Raw genomic sequence first — 9,592 nt, forward strand, 5'->3', positions numbered from 1 at the left:
AGGTAAATTTGTTATATTTATATCATATATGATAGTTCCAAGTTTTGTTTAGCATATGGATGATATTTGGGATTCTAAATTTAATTTTTGTTTCTACTTTTTAGGCTGCATATATGTATATATTTATGATTTTTACTTTTTTTTGTACGGATGTACCCAAACGTACCCAACCCCCCCCCAAAAAAATTGTCGTACCGGCGTATCGTACCCACGTACCCGTACCGACAACTTAGCTTAAAATTCAAATATAAATTAAACTTAGAAGATAATTTATTTATTTTTAAGCCGATAGGCTTCAGTGTGGGCATTTATGCCTGGAAAATTGTCAGCCCTCCTTGAAAAGAGATTTCCGATCACGTTTTCCGACAACAAGATTTCTAGCATGAAAGTGTTGCAAAGGCTGTCCTACTCTTCTTTACTTAGAAAATCTGAAACACATGGTGCTGTATACCCATGTTTGGGATTATCCTCAGAGTTTTTCTTTGTCCATGATTAGCTTGTTTTATCCTGCACCCACCTTGTGTTCACTGTGTTTTGTCTTTGAACACCATCTTTTGCAAGGTATTGTCATTCTGGGTATACCCATCTATGTTTCCTAATAGATGATGGCTATTTCAAGGATTGCACAGTCATTGCTATAAGCTTCCTTGGTATTGGTATGCTGCACCCACCTTCTGTTCACTGTGTTTTGTCTTTGAACAACATCTTTTGCAAGGTATTGTCATTCTGGGTATACTCATCTATGTTTCCTAATAGATGATGGCTATTTCAAGGATTGCACAGTCACCGCTATAAGCTTCCTTGGTATTGGTATGGTCAAACAGTTCATTGTCTTGACAACGCTTTGTTGCTTTAATGACACTTAAAGGTCTGCATCTTGGTATTTAGCACTGTTATGGCTGCTTTTGGCAGTGTGGTATAAATGTGATCATGCTTTCCTAACTGTGATGAAGTCTCTGACCTTGGCATTGACAATTTCTTCTCATGTATGGAGTCACTGCTCATGACTGCACCTTGATGTCACTGAGTCGTGAACTGTATTGAATTTGACAGTAATCTGAAACACATGGTGCTGTATACCCATGTTTGAGACTGAGTTTTTCTTTGTCAATAATGGCACTTAAAGGTCTGCAACTTGGTATTTAGCACTGTTATGGCTGCTTTTGTCAGTGTGGTATAAATGTGATCATGCTTTTCTAACCGTGATGAAGTCTCTGACCTTGGCATTGACAATTTGTTCTCATGTATAGAGTCACTGCACATGACTGCACCTTGATGTCACTGATTCGTGAACCGTATTCAATTTGACAGTGATTTTGTTCTATGTGGAGAAATTTACTGTGATTGCTGTATTTCCTGGTTTGGAAATTCAAATGATTGTCTACTATATTCTTTAAAATCATATATTTGTCGATCTCTCTCAAAGGATCAAAATATTGAATCTCACTTCTACTTAAGTCTTGGCTTCGTAGGTAGAAGGGATACAGTTGTGCTCAGAATCTGCTCTTATTAAGTTAAAATTGTTTTGCAATCAAAAGCATCCTCAAAAGATTATCTAATGTGAAATAAAAAAAATTCCTCAAAACACTAACATTAACATTAAATGGTGCCCAATAAGCAATTAAGAAGCGACAACCATCTGATAGGTCAACGCTGTCTGTTAGTTAAAATCTTTGTTAAACACTACCAAAGGTTATATCTACATACATACACATGTATATGTAAGAATCCAATTTTTTTTTGAAACATATTGTATAGGGCAGTTTGCATGTACTCTAGTTCTTTGACATGAATATGCACCTTGTTTGTTCTGAAATTGCAGCCACAGGTGCGTTTGCAATTCAGTTTTGTGCCCATTTTGAGGAAACGTTTTGATTAGGCAATTGATTGTATTTTGTGACACCTTTTATAAGGAAAGTTGTATATGTAAGAACCAAATTTTTTTGTCGAACATATTGTATAGGGCAGTGTGCATGCACTCAAGTTCTTTGAAATGAATATGCACCTTATTTAAACTTTGGTTTTTGAAACTGTCATTAGTTTAGTGTTTGATATGTTGTGTGGGTTTGTGTCAACATAACTTTTTTGGGTTTCCATTTCCTGTAAATATATGTGTAGTCTATGTATATCATCTCATACAATATGTTTGAGAAGAAATTTGAGCAACTTTTAGAAATTTCTTAAGTCTTTGTTAAACAATGTGAGCATGTATCTACATCAATTTGAATATATATGAATGTTTATTTTTAATGTTGCTTTTTTTTTTAATCTATTTATTTCAATTTGATATTTAATCTCTTTTTATCCTTCTTATTGTTCTATTTGAATATATATGAATGTTTTTCTTTAATGTTTTTTTTTTTTTTAATCTATTTATTTCGATTTGATATTTAATCTCTTTTTATCCTTCTTATTGTTCTATAGACGTTGTGTGCTGTCACACAAAATCCCTTCCTTGAATTGTAAAGAGTTTTAATCACTATGTCATCTCTAACAAGCTCTGTCGGTGCCTCACAACAACCTCTCCCAGAAACTTTGGTAAGATAATCCATTTTGTATTGTTACAAATTTGATGTTCAAAACATTGTTTTTAGTGTTTGAACAACACAAAATAGTTGTATGAATCTTTGTCTGCCTCGGAATGGCTCTCAAGATTTGAATATTTCATTGTATCAAGATATATTATGTCCATAAATTAAAAAAAAAATGTTTGTATACAAAGGCATGGACATACACAGATGCATTCTCAAATTGAAAAGTGCATAGAAATCTTCATGTATACCTAACATTTTTATGTGAATGCATATATAAATGTGAATTAACATAAACTTGCATATATATATATATATATATATATATATATATATATTCATAATTTTGTAATATTAATATCTTTATTGGTGCTATGAACATGTTCTTCACGAATTCTTAAAAATATTTAGAGTTGGCTGAGTTGATCCATATGAAATAGAATTTCTTCCTATACGTATTCAACTTTGTTGTGTTGTTCTTGTAGGGACTTGACCAACAATTTGAGCTTACACCATATGCAATCCAATCTATCAATGCTGGAGATGATATCCCTTTAGCATTGCTCCAACTTTTGTCGTTTGAGAGAATGACAATTGATTAAGATCAGAATGAGAGATGCGAAATTGTCGTCTGATGGCACGTATATGCAATAAGCCATTTTGCCAACCAAGTATACTAATTTGTTGCATACAGAGACCTTGAAGATAGGCTCCGTGTTGTTGTTGACAAATTATGCTTGTAGATATGTTTGGAACACAAGGTAGAATATGTAATGTCTTTTCTTCCTTTGTCTTTATCTATTTTGTTGCTAATCTTAACAACATTTATAGAATTGAACAATTCTCTTTGTTCCTTTTACAGGGCTATAATTATATTCACTCTAGAAGCGAAAATTATGAATTGTGCCTTGGAAAACCTAGGCGTCTCTTTAAAGAACAAGAGCAACAAATGTTGGGACGAGAAACACCCCCTCCCTCTAAATGTGCTCTTAAATTTGGTATAGATTTTCCATCTGCACAAAACAATGCGTCTGATAATATAAGTCCCATAAAAAGCTTGAACCCTTATCAAAATAAATGGACAATAAAAGGGCGAGTAACAAGTAAGAGGAAAATGCACCAATATAGCACATCAAAAGCTAATGGTCAAGTGTTTAGTTTTGATATCATAGATGATGAGGGGTGTGAAGTTAGAGTCATTTGCTCTGATGAAATAACATAATTGCATTATCATCGAGTTGATGTAGGGGCATACTATGTTATTTTGAAAGGTTCTGTAAAAGAGGGAAATACAAAATATAATAAGTTGAACAACCATCTTGAGATTTTTTTGACTGAGACTTCAGTATTGAAGCGTCGTGCTCCTGATGTTGCTGCATTAGAGAAAAAATATCGTTTCACCACAATTAATGAAGTTATTAACTGCAACAATAATACTCTGGTTGATGTTATTGGTGTCGTAGTGAATGTTGGCGACATTTTAATAATACGTAGAAAAGATGGCACCGAGGTGAAATAGAGAATAGTCAAAATAAATGATATGTCAACTTTCATGATTGATGTTAATATATGGGGCAAAGCATCCGAAGAATTAGGTGAGGACTTGAAAAATATGAATAGATCTAGAGAATTTGTCATTCTTGTTGTGCAAAATGCTCGAGTAGGGTGTTTCAATGGGAAAGTTATCAATATGACATCTGCAACAACTCTAGATATTAACCCTTGCATCCCTGAGGTAGAAACTCTAAGATTGAGAGGAGAAATACTAGCAAACCTTCACCCAGACTCTACAACTAGCAATTTGATTAATAGCTGGTATAGTAGAAAGGTGATCACATCCATCCTTGAACGCATGAGTGTTGCAGCGGAAATTATTGAAACTACTATTACAGTTGTACTCAGATTCATAAAGGGTGACCCTTTTTTATTATACTTCTTGTCCACTCCAAATCAATGGTAAAGAATGTAAAAAGAAATGCACTAAGTTAAATGATAATTCATGGATGTGCCCCAGATGCCAAACAAAAGTGTTTGAATGCAATTATAAATACCTCTTATAGATGAAACTGCAAGATCCAACAGGCAGCCTTTGGGCTAATGGATTTGATGAGGTTGGCATGCAATTGTTGGGTACATTTGCTAAGAAACTTTACATGCTGCAATATGATATGTCGACACAAGAAACACCTCGTTCTATAATTGATAAAGTTATGTTGATGCACTACACCTTTACGCTATTGGCTTCAACTGAAACATACAATTTTGAACGCAGATTGAAAGTGACAATAAACAAAGTGGCTAAGGTTGATTTTGAAGCTGAGTGCAACAATTTACTTGCAAAGATCGCTCGCATGGGTGCACTACATGATTCTATGTTGTAGAAAAGATTCACTTTTTTTTCAGTTCGTCCATTTTGTCGAGCTCCTCTGTATGCATTTGTTACGATTACACAATGTAGTTCATTGGAGCTCTCTCTTGGTCGTTCCAAAACAGTATATTGTTACGTATGGAGACATATGAATACCACTTTACTTCAAAAAATTTTGGGGGGCCTTGCTCACACCTATTGCTGATTATTGTTTTGCCTGATTATGAATAGCTCTTACAATACTTAACTTTGTTAAACACCTATTTTCATGACTCCTTTTATTATTGCAGTCTTATATTCCAACAAGCATTTGAAGTTAATATTAAAAACATTGCAGATATACATATATAGATTTATATATACATATATACACACAATCTTTCTTAATGTGTGCATTTATGCATATGCAAACATAGACATGTGCACAAAAAAAAAACTATTTCTCTAGACTGACTAACATTTACCCTCACACACACACACACACACACACATATATATATATATATATAGTTAAGTATATTTTTGTGTGTTACTGTTTGTCTGTCAAAAAAAATATATTACTATTTCTATGTACTAGTTCATTAAAATGTCTACATGTGTATAGGTGCATATAGGTCTGATTGTAAACTGATGTGTGTATGTGCATATATAAACTTTATTTCTGTTGAGCTTTAGCTGAAATAAAGTATTTCATATTTTTTATTTCATTATTGTATTTTGGAACGTACCTGTATTGATCTTTATTATTTTTTACAAGAAAATTGATTTGCATATGTATATGTCCATATAAATATTTTTATCTTGTTGTTTGAAAATTTATTTTATACAAATGTTTTTTGTTGTGCTCTTACTCTAATGAACTATATTGCCTTCTAAAATACATAATTGCATTTTAAAGAGTGCCTAAAATTATCTGCATTGTTTTCAAAAACATTTTTACGCATGTTTATCTACATAATTTTTATATTATGTTCTTCAATATTTAATTATTGTATTCTGCACAGTACCTTTGTTCATTTACATGCTTTCCGAAAAAAAAGTAGACTTGCACATGTATATGTCCTTATAAATCTTTCTTGTCCTCCTCTTAGAAAATTTGTTTTATACAATATTTGTTGTTGTGTTGTCAACCCAATGAAGTGTATTAGCTTTCCAATTATATGTTTGTTGAGACATGGCCCAGCTAGGACTCGAACCTAGGACCTTCCATAGGTTGTTGGAGTGCTCTACCACTAAGCTACTGGCCCCTCTTGGACCAGTCCATTGTCGGTCTAGGTGTAGCTTATTTCCAACACCAACACCCCCCCTTAAGCCACACCTCTCGTGTGCTTGGGGCTCCTAGCCTGGACCTGGCTCTGATACCATGTTGAGACATGGACCAGCTAGGACTCGAACCTAGGACCTTCCATACGCTGCTGGAGTGCTCTACCACTGAGCTACTAAGAGACAAGAATTTGCTAACACTATAGATCTTAACATCCCATTCACCTCTATCAATCTTCCAACTTGACACCTCAAAAAATTGAAGAAAAAAAGCATAATGGACATTAGTGCATAGAGAAAAAGAGTTTTCATATTGAAGTTGAGAGAAAAATATTCCTATTGAAGAAATGATAGAAGATGAAGAAGATACAAAGATATAAGTGGCATCAAGGGAATCATTAAAAGAGAACAAACAATAATATCTTGTTATGCACAATCACATATTAGTTCTCCACAAACCCAAAGATCTTGTTATGCACGATCACATATTAGTTCTCCACAAACCCAAAGAGTGGAAATTCTTATGAAGTAGAGTGACACAATATTGATTGAAGAAGTACTCACAATTTCATTAATAAAAGATTATCCACAAGTTTGACTTGCTTTTATTTTCAGCACCAAAATTTAAAGTTATGATGCAATAGGTGTATTGTTAATTATTCCAAGAAATGTTATAATATCAAATATAATGGTTGTCATTCCTACGGTGAGTGTAGATATAGTATTAGAAGTCCAATGGCTCAAAAATTTGAGCACCATTGAGATGAAATTTTAGGAGCTCTTCATGCACTTTAATTATGAAATTAGGACTTTTAAATTCCGAGGATTGCATGTATGAAAAACTTGCAATTGATAAGATTTTATCCAATACAAAAAGTTCTAAAAAAGGTTTAACAACTTTGAAGGCAATGTTATTTTTCTTCATCATCATGAAGAGTTGGCATTGTAAAAGGATATATTTGAACATTAGTGATAACTTTTTAGTCTAAAGAAAAATATAGTCATGACACTAAATTTGTTGAAGCAGTTCATGCATATCAATAACAAAGTGAATGTGAATGGAATTTTGAATTGGGAGGAGTTTTATCCATAATAAAATTTAGTTAAAGTAGCAAAGGAAAGATAAGGAGATTTACTCAAAAATTTGTAAAAGATTGGCAGTGTAGCATACTACAATTCTCACTCTTGTTTTATCTTTTATTTTTCAATTATAATTTGATAAATGTTGTTTTTAATTTTATCAATATATATTGTGATTCATTTGTTAGGATCTAACGCATTAAAAAATTTATGATAAATATTAGTTCCTAACTCTCTTGCAAGCTTCTAATCCATTATTATGGTAAGAAAGGTAGATGTATTTTTTGCTACTAGGAGAGAAGCATTTACTAGGATTATAGATCTTAACATCCCATTCACCTCTATCAACCTTCCAACTTGACACCTCAAAAAATTGAAGAAAAAAAAGCATAATGGACATAAGTGCATAGAGAAAAAGAGTTTTCATATTGAAGATGAGAGAAAATATTCCTAGAGAAGAAGTGATAGAAGATGATGAAGATACAAAGATAGAAGTGGCATTAGGGGAATCATTAGAAGAGCACAAAACAATAATATCTTGTTATTCACGATAACATATTAGTTCTCCACAAACCCAAAGAGTGGAAATTTAAAGTTATGATATAATAGGTGTATTGTTAATTATTCCAAGAAATGTCATAATATCAAAAATAATGGTTGTCATTCCTACGATGAGTGTAGGTATAGTATTAGAAGTCCAATGGCTCAAAAATTTGAGCACCATTGAGATGAAATTTTAGGAGCTCTTCATGCACTTTAATTATGAAATTAAGTGAGGATCGCACATGAAAAGCTTGCAATTGATAAGATTTTATCCAATGCAAAAAGTTCTAAAAAACGTTTAACAAGTTTGAAGGCAATGTTATTTTTCTTCATCATCATGAAGAGTTGGCATTGTGCAAGGATAAATTTGAACATTAGTGATTACTTTTTAGTCTAAAGAAAAATATAGTCATGGTACTAAATTTGTTGAAGCAGTTCACGCATATCAATAACAAAGCGAATGGAACTTTGAATTGGGAGGAGTTTTATCCTAAAGTTGTAAACATATTATAAAATTTACTTAAAGTAGAAAAGGAAAGATAACAAGATTTACTCAAACATTTGTAAAAGATTGGTAGTGTAGCATACTACAATTCCCACTCTTGTTTTATCTTGTATTCTTTTTAATTATAATTTGATATATGTTATTTTTAATTTTATCAATATATATTGTGATTCATTTGTTCGGATCTGTCGCATTAAAAAAATATATGACGACTATTGTGCCATTGAGGTGATCCGATGGTGTATGTGGGATACTTTTGTGAATATGTTTAATATTATCATTGAGGTATTTTTGATGATGTTATGTTTTGAAATTGATTTTCAAACTTGCATTGAAGGATGTATATGTTGTTCTTGTATGTGTTAGATCATTTCAACATTTTAACATTATTTGTCATTGTTGATTACATGTATTATTTTTGGATTATGTTAGATGTAGATGATTTATAATAGATGTGATGATTTGATATCACTATGATTTATACCACATTGATTGATTATGTTGATTCAACTATTATTATTTAGAGTAGGTATGCCTACTGTTTGACCTAAATGTGCAAGAAATTTGTAGGTGATATACCACAATGGTTGGTATATGGAGAAGTTTAGACAAGAATTCCACTTAGTGATCGCATCCTTCTTATCCTCATGAACTTCTATGTTAGCTCAAATTCAAATTATTGATGATTCTAAAATCCATTTGTTGTGAAGACTTGTGTGAGTCTTTGGTATGTGATTTGTTATGCTAAACCACATTGCATTTAAATATTTACTTTGAAAACTACATTTAACATGTTTGCAAAAAAGATCTATTATATTTATGTATCTCTTGTAGAAAAGATCAAATGAATTTCATTGACTTCCAAATGGAAATATTTAGTTGTATGGATTAATTGCCATTAAAGCTTAATTTAATTGGATCGAATTAGGAATAATCAATTAGATTAAATTAGATTATTTATTTTATCGAATATATTAGTGAGTTATTAATTGTTTTTTTTTTTGTTTTTTGTTTGGCAAGGTGGTAATGCCACTTGATATATTTTATTAATAATATATAATTTTTACAATAGATTATTAATTGTTATTAGAATATTATTTTAAGCAAAATAAAATTGAATTAGAAAAAAAGATTAAATGAATTAAAATTGTCTTTAAAACAAAAATATTTAGTTGTATGAATTAATTGTCATTTTAGATCAATTTTATTTGATTGATTATAACTCCCAGTTAATTATTAAATATCAATTAGATTAAATAACAATTTAATCTAATTGCTTTGCACTCCTAGTTACTTAGAATA

The sequence above is a fragment of the Cryptomeria japonica genome, chromosome 3 (assembly GCF_030272615.1).
Source record: "Cryptomeria japonica chromosome 3, Sugi_1.0, whole genome shotgun sequence".
NCBI classification, from domain to species: Eukaryota; Viridiplantae; Streptophyta; class Pinopsida; order Cupressales; family Cupressaceae; genus Cryptomeria; species Cryptomeria japonica.